The sequence below is a fragment of the Suncus etruscus genome, chromosome X, assembly GCF_024139225.1.
Source record: "Suncus etruscus isolate mSunEtr1 chromosome X, mSunEtr1.pri.cur, whole genome shotgun sequence".
Taxonomy (NCBI): Eukaryota; Metazoa; Chordata; class Mammalia; order Eulipotyphla; family Soricidae; genus Suncus; species Suncus etruscus.
The window spans coordinates 100,998,014-101,006,617 of record NC_064868.1 but is presented as its reverse complement, the minus strand read 5'-3'; the positions used below and the strand labels follow the sequence as shown (position 1 = coordinate 101,006,617).

The 8,604-nt window shown below is 38.3% G+C and overlaps 1 non-coding gene across 1 annotated transcript; it reads right to left on the bottom strand.

Moving 5' to 3' along the window:
• Positions 1-6,575: 6,575 nt before the first annotated feature.
• On the bottom strand, positions 6,576-6,708 carry LOC125999827 (small nucleolar RNA SNORA51). The gene has a single exon (XR_007492293.1). It is a non-coding gene; the product is annotated as a small nucleolar RNA SNORA51 (small nucleolar RNA).
• Between the last annotated feature and the right edge of the window lie 1,896 nt (positions 6,709-8,604).

The following is an 8,604-nucleotide window of genomic DNA, read 5'->3' as shown; positions in this document are numbered from 1 at the left end:
TTTAGGCCACACCCATTAGATGCTCAGGCGTTACTCCTGGCTACGCGCTCAGAAATTGCCCCTGGCTTGGGGGGACCATATGGGACACCGGGGGATCAAACCGTGGTTCTTTCCTTGGCTAGCGCTTGCAAGGCAGACACCTTACCTCTAGCGCCACCTCACTGGCCCCTAGTTCTATAGTTTATGGAGAGTGTGGCCACAGACGCAGCCATATGATACCTCTAAATTCCCTAACACTGACAGCTCAGAACAAATTACATGAAAAAGGAGCATAGTAGCCCACTAAGTTCAACAAGTGAAAACAATGCAGAAAGCTCAACTAACAATGAACAGCTCACGGGTAGGAGAGATAGCATAGCGGTGTGGCATTCAATTCCCGGAATCCCATATGGTTCCCAAGAGCCTGCCAGGAGAGATTTCTGAGCACAGAGCCAGGAGTAACCCCTGAGCACCACCAGGTGTGACCAAAAAAAAAAAAAAAAGCAAAAGAAATAAAGAAAAAAAAGCACAGTAAATCCTCAGACAATGGTTTTAGACAAGGTGTTTTTTTCAGATAATGGACATTGTGAGATGTAAAATTTTTCACAAATTTTCTCTTACTGAAATATTTATGATAATTCTATTTACTATTTTATTTTCACAAATACTATATGTTATTCTTTGCCTGCTAAGGGAGCAAGTTTTGGAGCTGGGTGGGAAATTAGGGACAAAAAGAAAACAGATGATGCACTCCAGAATATCAGCTTCAGTGATGTCTTTGAGGTATTTGATAACAACTGCAAGGGGGAAAAGTAAAAAGTGAGTACATATAACAAAATAAAATAAAATATTTGATGACTGAAATGGGAGAAAATATTGCATATTATAGACGCACGAGTTTTCTATCCAAAACAAAATGCTTAAGAAACTTAACACACACACAAGCCATCAACCAAATGGGCAGAATATCTAAAAAAACTTCTCCAACTTAGACATATAAATGGTCAACAGGATCATGAATAAATACTCATCATCACTAACTCTGTAAGAGATGCAAAGCTAAAGGACAATTTGCGGCCTAATAGTATAGCAAGAAAGGAAGGTGCTTGCTTGCATATATCTGGCTCATGTTCAATTTGTAGCTTTCCAAATGGTACCCTGGGGTCACCAGAAGTGATGTCTCAGTGTAAAGCCAGAGGTAAGCCATGAGAACCGCTGAGTATGTTCCCCAAAACAAAAAAAGGGACAATTTGATATTACCACATACCACTGAGAATGGCTTAATAATAAAGATCAGAAACATGGGCCGGTGAGGTGGTGCTAGAGATAAGGTGTCTGCCTTGCAAGCACTAGCCAAGGAAGGACCATGGTTCGATCCCCTAGCGTCCCATATGGTCCCCCCCCAAGCCAGGGGCAATTTCTGAGTGCTTAGCCAGGAGTAATCCCTGAGTATCAAACGGGTGTGGCCCCCAAAAAATAAATAAATAAAAAAAGATCAGAAACAACAAATGTTTGTAAAGATGTGGAGAAAAATGTAACATGCATTTAATGTTGGTGGAAGTAGAAACTGGAAAACTATATAGATTTCTTCAAAATATCACAAATATGACCAAGCAATCATACTTCTAGGTAACTAAAAACACAAAAACATTAATATAAAAAGACATATGCACATCTATTATTTCATTACATCACTATTTACAATAGCAAATATCTGGAAACAACCCAACTTCCCAATAACAGATGAGAGGATCAGGAAGTTCTGTTATTTATATGCAATGTAATACTACTCGACTATAAGAGAAAATAAGGCATTCCTCACTATCAGAGCCACAATTGTGTCTCTTCCTTGCACCACCTCTCTGTTCATGTCAGAAAGAGCCCCAGAGATAGTTCAACCAGAATCCAGAAGCTCAGATTGCTGCTGAGACAAACTGGAACAGAATATAAACATCAGTTTCTATTGAATAGTACTAGCTTACACACACAAACCAATTAGCAGATGGAATCAGAAACCCCTTAAAGCCCTCAAGTACACAGAACTTAAGATGCTTCCTTAGGACAAATTCCAAGTATAATCTTCTTGTTGTTTATTGAAGTGAGAAAATGATTTGAAGAGAGATTAAATAACTCAAAGGAAGGTTTACTTCGAAAAAGAAATATTTCATTCAAATAGAGTTAAGGGATCTAAAGTATATAAATACTTAGCAATACTCAGCAGCATAATGGAAAAAGCCAAACATTGAGTCAGTGATTACAAAAGACAATTAACATGATATAATTGATAAAGATGAGGAATAGAAAAACAATATGGACATTCCTCAAAAAACTAGAAATTGAGGTTCCATATGATCCAGCAATACCATTCCTACAGTGATACCCAAGAACAAAAAAAACACAATACAAAAATGTCCTCTGCACTCCTTTCTTCAGTGCAGCACTATTTAAAATAGACATAATATAGAAACAACCCAGGTACAAGAAAACAGATGAATGGCTAAGGAAACTGTGGAATATCTACACAATAGAATACTATGCAGCCACTAAAGGCATGAAATTTGCTTATACATGGATGAGCATGGAAATTATGCTGAGTGTAATGAGTTAGAGGGAAAGGGACAGAAATAGAATAATCTCACTCATTTGTGGTATATAAGAAAAACAAGAGATAATATGATAATAATATACAGAGACAATAGAGATAAGGATCAGGATGTCCAGTCCAGGGAAGGAAGTTTACCATTTTCTTCCTTCTATGGTCAGTGTAGTTAGAATAGAGAAGGGTCTACTATGACAATAATAGTAGGAATGATCACTCTGGACAAAAACTTAGTGCTGAAAATGTAGAAAGTAACAGACAAAGCACCTCTCCATTAAGAACGGTGAAAAGTACAGTGTCAAAAAGAAAAGAGAGAGAAGCAATTTGCCTGCCTTAGAGCAAGGCAGGGGTGGGGTGGGCGAGGGTGGGATGAAAACAGGAAACAGGGATGATGGTGATGGAAAGGGTAAACTGATAAAGGATAGTGTACAATGTATGACTTAAATCCAACAATGAACAATTTTGTCATCATGGTGCTTAAATAAAGCCAATAAAATAGTGATTAACATATAATGACAAACATTTAAGGTACTCAGTATATAAGAGCAAGAAGAACTTATAAATGACAGGAATTCCAAGAGAGAAAGGAGACAAAGTTGAGAACTTCCCTAGTCTGAGGAAGAAACTTTTGCACAGATTTAAGATGCTCAAGAGTATCAAATCAGATAAATCCGGACAGAACAACACTAAACAAATTGTAATAAAAATGGCAAGAATCAGAGAGAGTTAGATTCCTTTAAAGCAGCAATAAGGATAAAAAGCCATAAACACAAGAAAACAACAAACTTCACATAAGGATTAAGACATTTGTCCTGCACATGGCCAATGCTGGTTTGCTTCCTGCACAGCGAATGGTAGGTACCCTGATTATCATCAGGAGTGACCCAGAGTACAGAGGGAAGAATGTTCCCTGAATGCCACTGTAATGTGCTGTCACATTTTCCTGCCCCAAAACACATCAAATTTCTCAAGTTAAACTTTATGAGTAAGAAGGAAATTATATAATCAAAGTCCTGATTGAGAAAATTAAGATCTTTCAATCAAGAATCTTCTTTTCATAATCACACTCATTTGTGTGATATAAGAAAAATAAAGGGCAGTATGGTAATAATTTCCAGTATTATAGAGATGAAGGCCAGGAGGATCAGTCTATGGTAGGAAGCTGGCCACAAAGAGTGGTGAATGCAGTTAGGGTAGAGAAATATATATAACAATGATATTTGGAACTGATCACTCTGGACAAGAATGGGTGCTGAAAATTTATAAAGTGATATGCATGGTAACACTTCACTTACAATAGTGTAAACAGCAGTATCAAAAAGAAGAGAGAGAGAGAAAGAGAGTGAGAGAAGCAAAACACCTGCCCAAGAGACAGGCAGTGGTTGGTGGGCAGGAGGGAAATGGGAGACATTGGTGGTAGAAAAAGTGTACTGGTGATCGGTGATGTACAGTCTATGATTAAAAAGTAAAATCATGGACAATTTTGTATGCACAGTGCTTAAGTAAAGTAATTATAATAAAAATGGGAGGGAGAAAATCTTCTATTCATCACCAAGGCACATGAAGACCCATGAAAGTCCACAAAGGTCCACTAAAGCCAAAAAGGTGGAGACACCTGCTCCTTCACCTCTTTGAGCCATGAGGCCCAGCTAAAACTGTGACTTGGGCTGACTGCCCCGTCCATCCGGACGAAAATGCATCTCATCCTGACAACAACAGACCAACCAAGGCCCAAGAGGCCCATAAGGTGAGCAAAACCAGAATGACATAGATGGAATAATTGTCCAGCCATTCTACAAAATAAATGTCCACCTAAGTTTCTCGACCTAAGTGCCCACCATAGTTTAGGAAGATTTCCTTGCCACAGGTGAAGGCTGGTTCACATAATCTGATAAAGCTGCTTTTAACTTAAGCCCGACATTTTAAGAGTAAACTTGTGCTACATCTAGATCAAGGTGTAAAGAGATTGCCGACATATGATTAAATAGAAGTAGAAACCAACATGTGTTGTAGATGGTCATTTATTTACAAACATACAAATATCTTCTGAAAATAACTTTTTGAAATGGGTTTGAATAGCATGTCTCAGGAGAGATTCCTAGTCATTTACTCGATGGCTAGATGACACAGAGCAGAAAAACTTGAATAGAACAAGGGTCCATGCTGAACTGGTGAAATTTAGAAGACATTTTAAAATTATTATCATTATTTTATGTCTGCATTTTATTCCTTATTGTTGTGTACACAATTGATAAAGTTAAATGCAATGGCAAAGCACCTCTTTGAGACATGCACATTGCATACTAGGTTAGGCAGGAGCAGTGAGAGAAGTGCTGCATAGCTCTTTTGTCAAGGATGGTTATTGTGCGGCAAGATAATTGTCCCTTCTGATCCTTCTTTGTTTCATATTGCTGTATATAGTGTATATTCCTAAGTTTACCACATATCTAGATGTTACTACAGAGGTTGTCAATGTTTAACACACATAGGATGTGTACATTTTATGCTAAAATTTGTTTGAAAGATTGTCTTCTGAAACGTGAGCATTAAATCCGGTTGAATTGGAGGAGGGAAAGAGTGGTATTATGTTGAATGCTCACGTTTCCAAGACACAGATTTCTGTTACATGTGTGCAGTTAATTCAAGACTGCCCTGTATATAGTGGACAATTTATATTCTTATTTGAAACATCTACTTCATCTAGATGTTTAGAAATGCCTGACATATGTTCAATGTAGAGGTAGTAAAATATCACTTTGTAAATATATTTTTTGTTAAATTTGGTGGGAAATACTGTCTTAGAGTGAGGCACCTCTGTGCAGGGCTGGAGAGATAGCACAGTGGCATTTGCTTTGCATGTGGCTGACCTGGGACAGACTCAGATTTCTGGCATCTCATATGGTCCCTTGAGCTTGCCAGGAACGGATTTCTAAGTGCAGAGCCAGGATTAAGCCCTGAGCATGGCCGGGTGTGGCCCCCAAACCAATCAATTAATAAGTAAATAAATAAAGTGCTTAAAAAAACCCTCTGTACACAGTAAAAAAGGTGGAGATTAAGAAATCACAAATATTCAGAAATTGAATAACATTGTTAAATGTCAAAAGAGGTCAAAGAAATCACAAAAGAAATAATAATATTACTCTTATTATTTAGAGTGAAGTTACAAGATATCCATATTTATGGGTCATGGCAAAAGCAACACTAAAGGGAAGTTCATAGCACAATAAATATATCAGGAAATGAGAGCGACCCCAAATAAATAATCAATCCTCACAGCTTGGACACTACCAAATAAAAACCAATAAATGAACCCCCAAAGTTTGTAGAAGGAAGGAAATAATAAAAAAATTGTATGTCAATGATATGGAAATCAAAAAAACAATAGAAAAGAAGTCAAATAAACCAGAAACTTCATATAAACTTTAATAGCATTTGATCTGTGACTTTAAAAAATGGCATGGGTAGGGGCCGGAGAGATAGCATGGAGATAAGGCATTTGCCTGGCATGCAGAAGGACAGTGGTTTGAATCCTGGCATCCCATATGGTCCCCTGAGATTTCCATGAGCGATTTCTGAGTGTAGAGCCAGGAGTAACCCCTGAGCGCTACTGAGTGTGACCCAAAAACCAAAAAAATATTAGCATGGGTAAAACAAAGACAATATTTCATGGATACAGATGAAAGAATTATGAAGATATGGTATATATAGCCAATGGGATACTATGCAATTGCAAAGAATGATGAAATCACTCAAGTTGCATCATACTGGTTGGAAGTAAATGCTATGTTATGTGAAGAAGCCAGAAAAGAAATACAAAAAGGTTGATTTCACCTGCAGCATATAAATAATTGGAAATGTAAATGATATGTAATGTAGTAATGGGGTGGGATCATCCTTGAGCACACTGTTTAGGGAGGAAAAAGACAGAGAAGAAAAATTTTAAGGCAGGAAGGAAGATGAAAGAGAGGAATGGGGGAATAGGTCCAGGTATTCTATTTTGTGTCCCCCAATTCACAATACAGACCAGGGAAAGGGCCTGGGTTGAGGTGTGTATGGGGTGCATTTACTGTACCTCCACTTTCTATACAGTCAGTATAAAGAACTCAACATGTGGTAAGAATTGGGAGGCCTTATCTTTATGCCCCTCAATAGATGAATGGTTAAAGGAACTATGGTACATATGCACAATGGAATATTATGCAGCCATCAGAAGAGATGAAGTCATGAAATTTTCCTATACGTAGATGTACATGAAATCTATTATGCTGAGTGAAATTAGTCAGAGGGAGAGAGATAAATACAGAATGATCTCACTCATTTATGGGTTTTGAGAAAAATGAAAAACAATTGTGTAATGATTCTCAGAGACAATATAGAGGAGGACTGGAGGGTCCAGCTCCTGACATGAAGCTCACCACAGGGATCGTTTAGTGCAGTCACAGAAATAATTACACTGAGAATTATCATAACAAAATGTGACTGAATGAGGGAAGTAGAAAGCCTGTCTAGAGTACAGGCTGGTGTGGGGTGGGGAGGAAGGACACTTGGAATATTGGTCATGGGAATGTTGCACTGGTGAAGGATTATATATATGTACATTTATATATGTATTAAAAATCAGGTCTTCGATTATATTGGTGCTGAAGAGTGGTATAGCTATACATTTGAAGCACAGTCTAAACAACACAAAACAGGATATCTAAGCTGCAACAACTGAATTATGTATTGTGATTGTCAATGTTTATATGAGAGAGAAAGAGAGAGAATGATGGAGTATGGATGGATACACTGGTAGAAGAAGTTGACACTGGTGGTGGGATTAGTGTTGATGTGATAGATTGAAAGCTCAACTATCAATAATTTATCATAGTTTTAAATTAAATTAAAAATTTGATTGTCGGGGCCGGTGTGGTGGCACTAGAGGTAAGGTGTCTGCCTTGCAAGCGCTAGCCAAGGAAGGACCACGGTTCGATTCCCCGGTGTCCCATATGGTCCACCCAAGCCAGGGGCAATTTCTGACCACTTAGTCAGGAGTAACCCCTGAGCATCAAATGGGTGTGGCCCAAAAAACAAAACAAAAAATTGATTTTTGGGGACTGGAGAGATAGCAGTGTAGGGCATTTGTCTTGCAAGCGGCAGACCCAAGACCAATGGTGGTTCAAACCCTGGCATCCCATATGGTCCTCCGTGCTTGCCAGGAGCTATTTCTGAGCACAGAGCCAGGAGTAACCCCTGAGTGCCACCAGGTGTGGCCCAAAAACAAAAAAATTTTTGAATGTTATGGGTAGGTGCAGGAATATAGTACACCTGGTAAGGCACTTGCATGTGGTTGACCTGGGTTTGATCCTCAGCACCCTACTATGGTCCCATATATTTACTTGAGTGATTCCTATATACAGAAACAGGAGCAAACTGTGATCACTGCCAGTTATTGTCCAAAATATGCAAACAAAAATTATCCTGGGTATTATTATAGGAATTTAATGTGCATAATGCTTTGGGCAAGATTGACATTTTGAAAAGGTTAATCCTTTTAATCCATGAACAGGGGATGTGCTTTATTTTCCTCCCAAACTAATTTTTGTAGTGTTTTATAGATTTCTTTGTATAAGATTTTCATCTTTTAAAAAAATGATTCCCAAGTATTGTTTTCTGAGGCACAATTGTGAATGGAGTTATTTTTAAAATTTCTCTCATCTACTTCTTATTTGCATATGGGAAATCCATGGATTTATCTGTGCTGATTTTATAGACTGCCAAGTGCAAGCTTTGTGTGGAGCCTTTATTCTTATTATGAGCCAATGCAATTCTAGTTTTTTTTAAATATATAGGGGAAGGGCCAGAGTAATAGCTCAGTGGTAGGGTTTTTGCCTGGCATGCACCCAACCCAGGACTGACCCTGGTTATATCCCCTGCATCCCATATGTTCCCTGGAGCCTACCAGGAGCGATTTCTGAGTTCAGAGCCAGGAGTAATCCCTGAGCACCGCCAGGTGTGGCCGCAAAACACCAAAAATATATATAGTA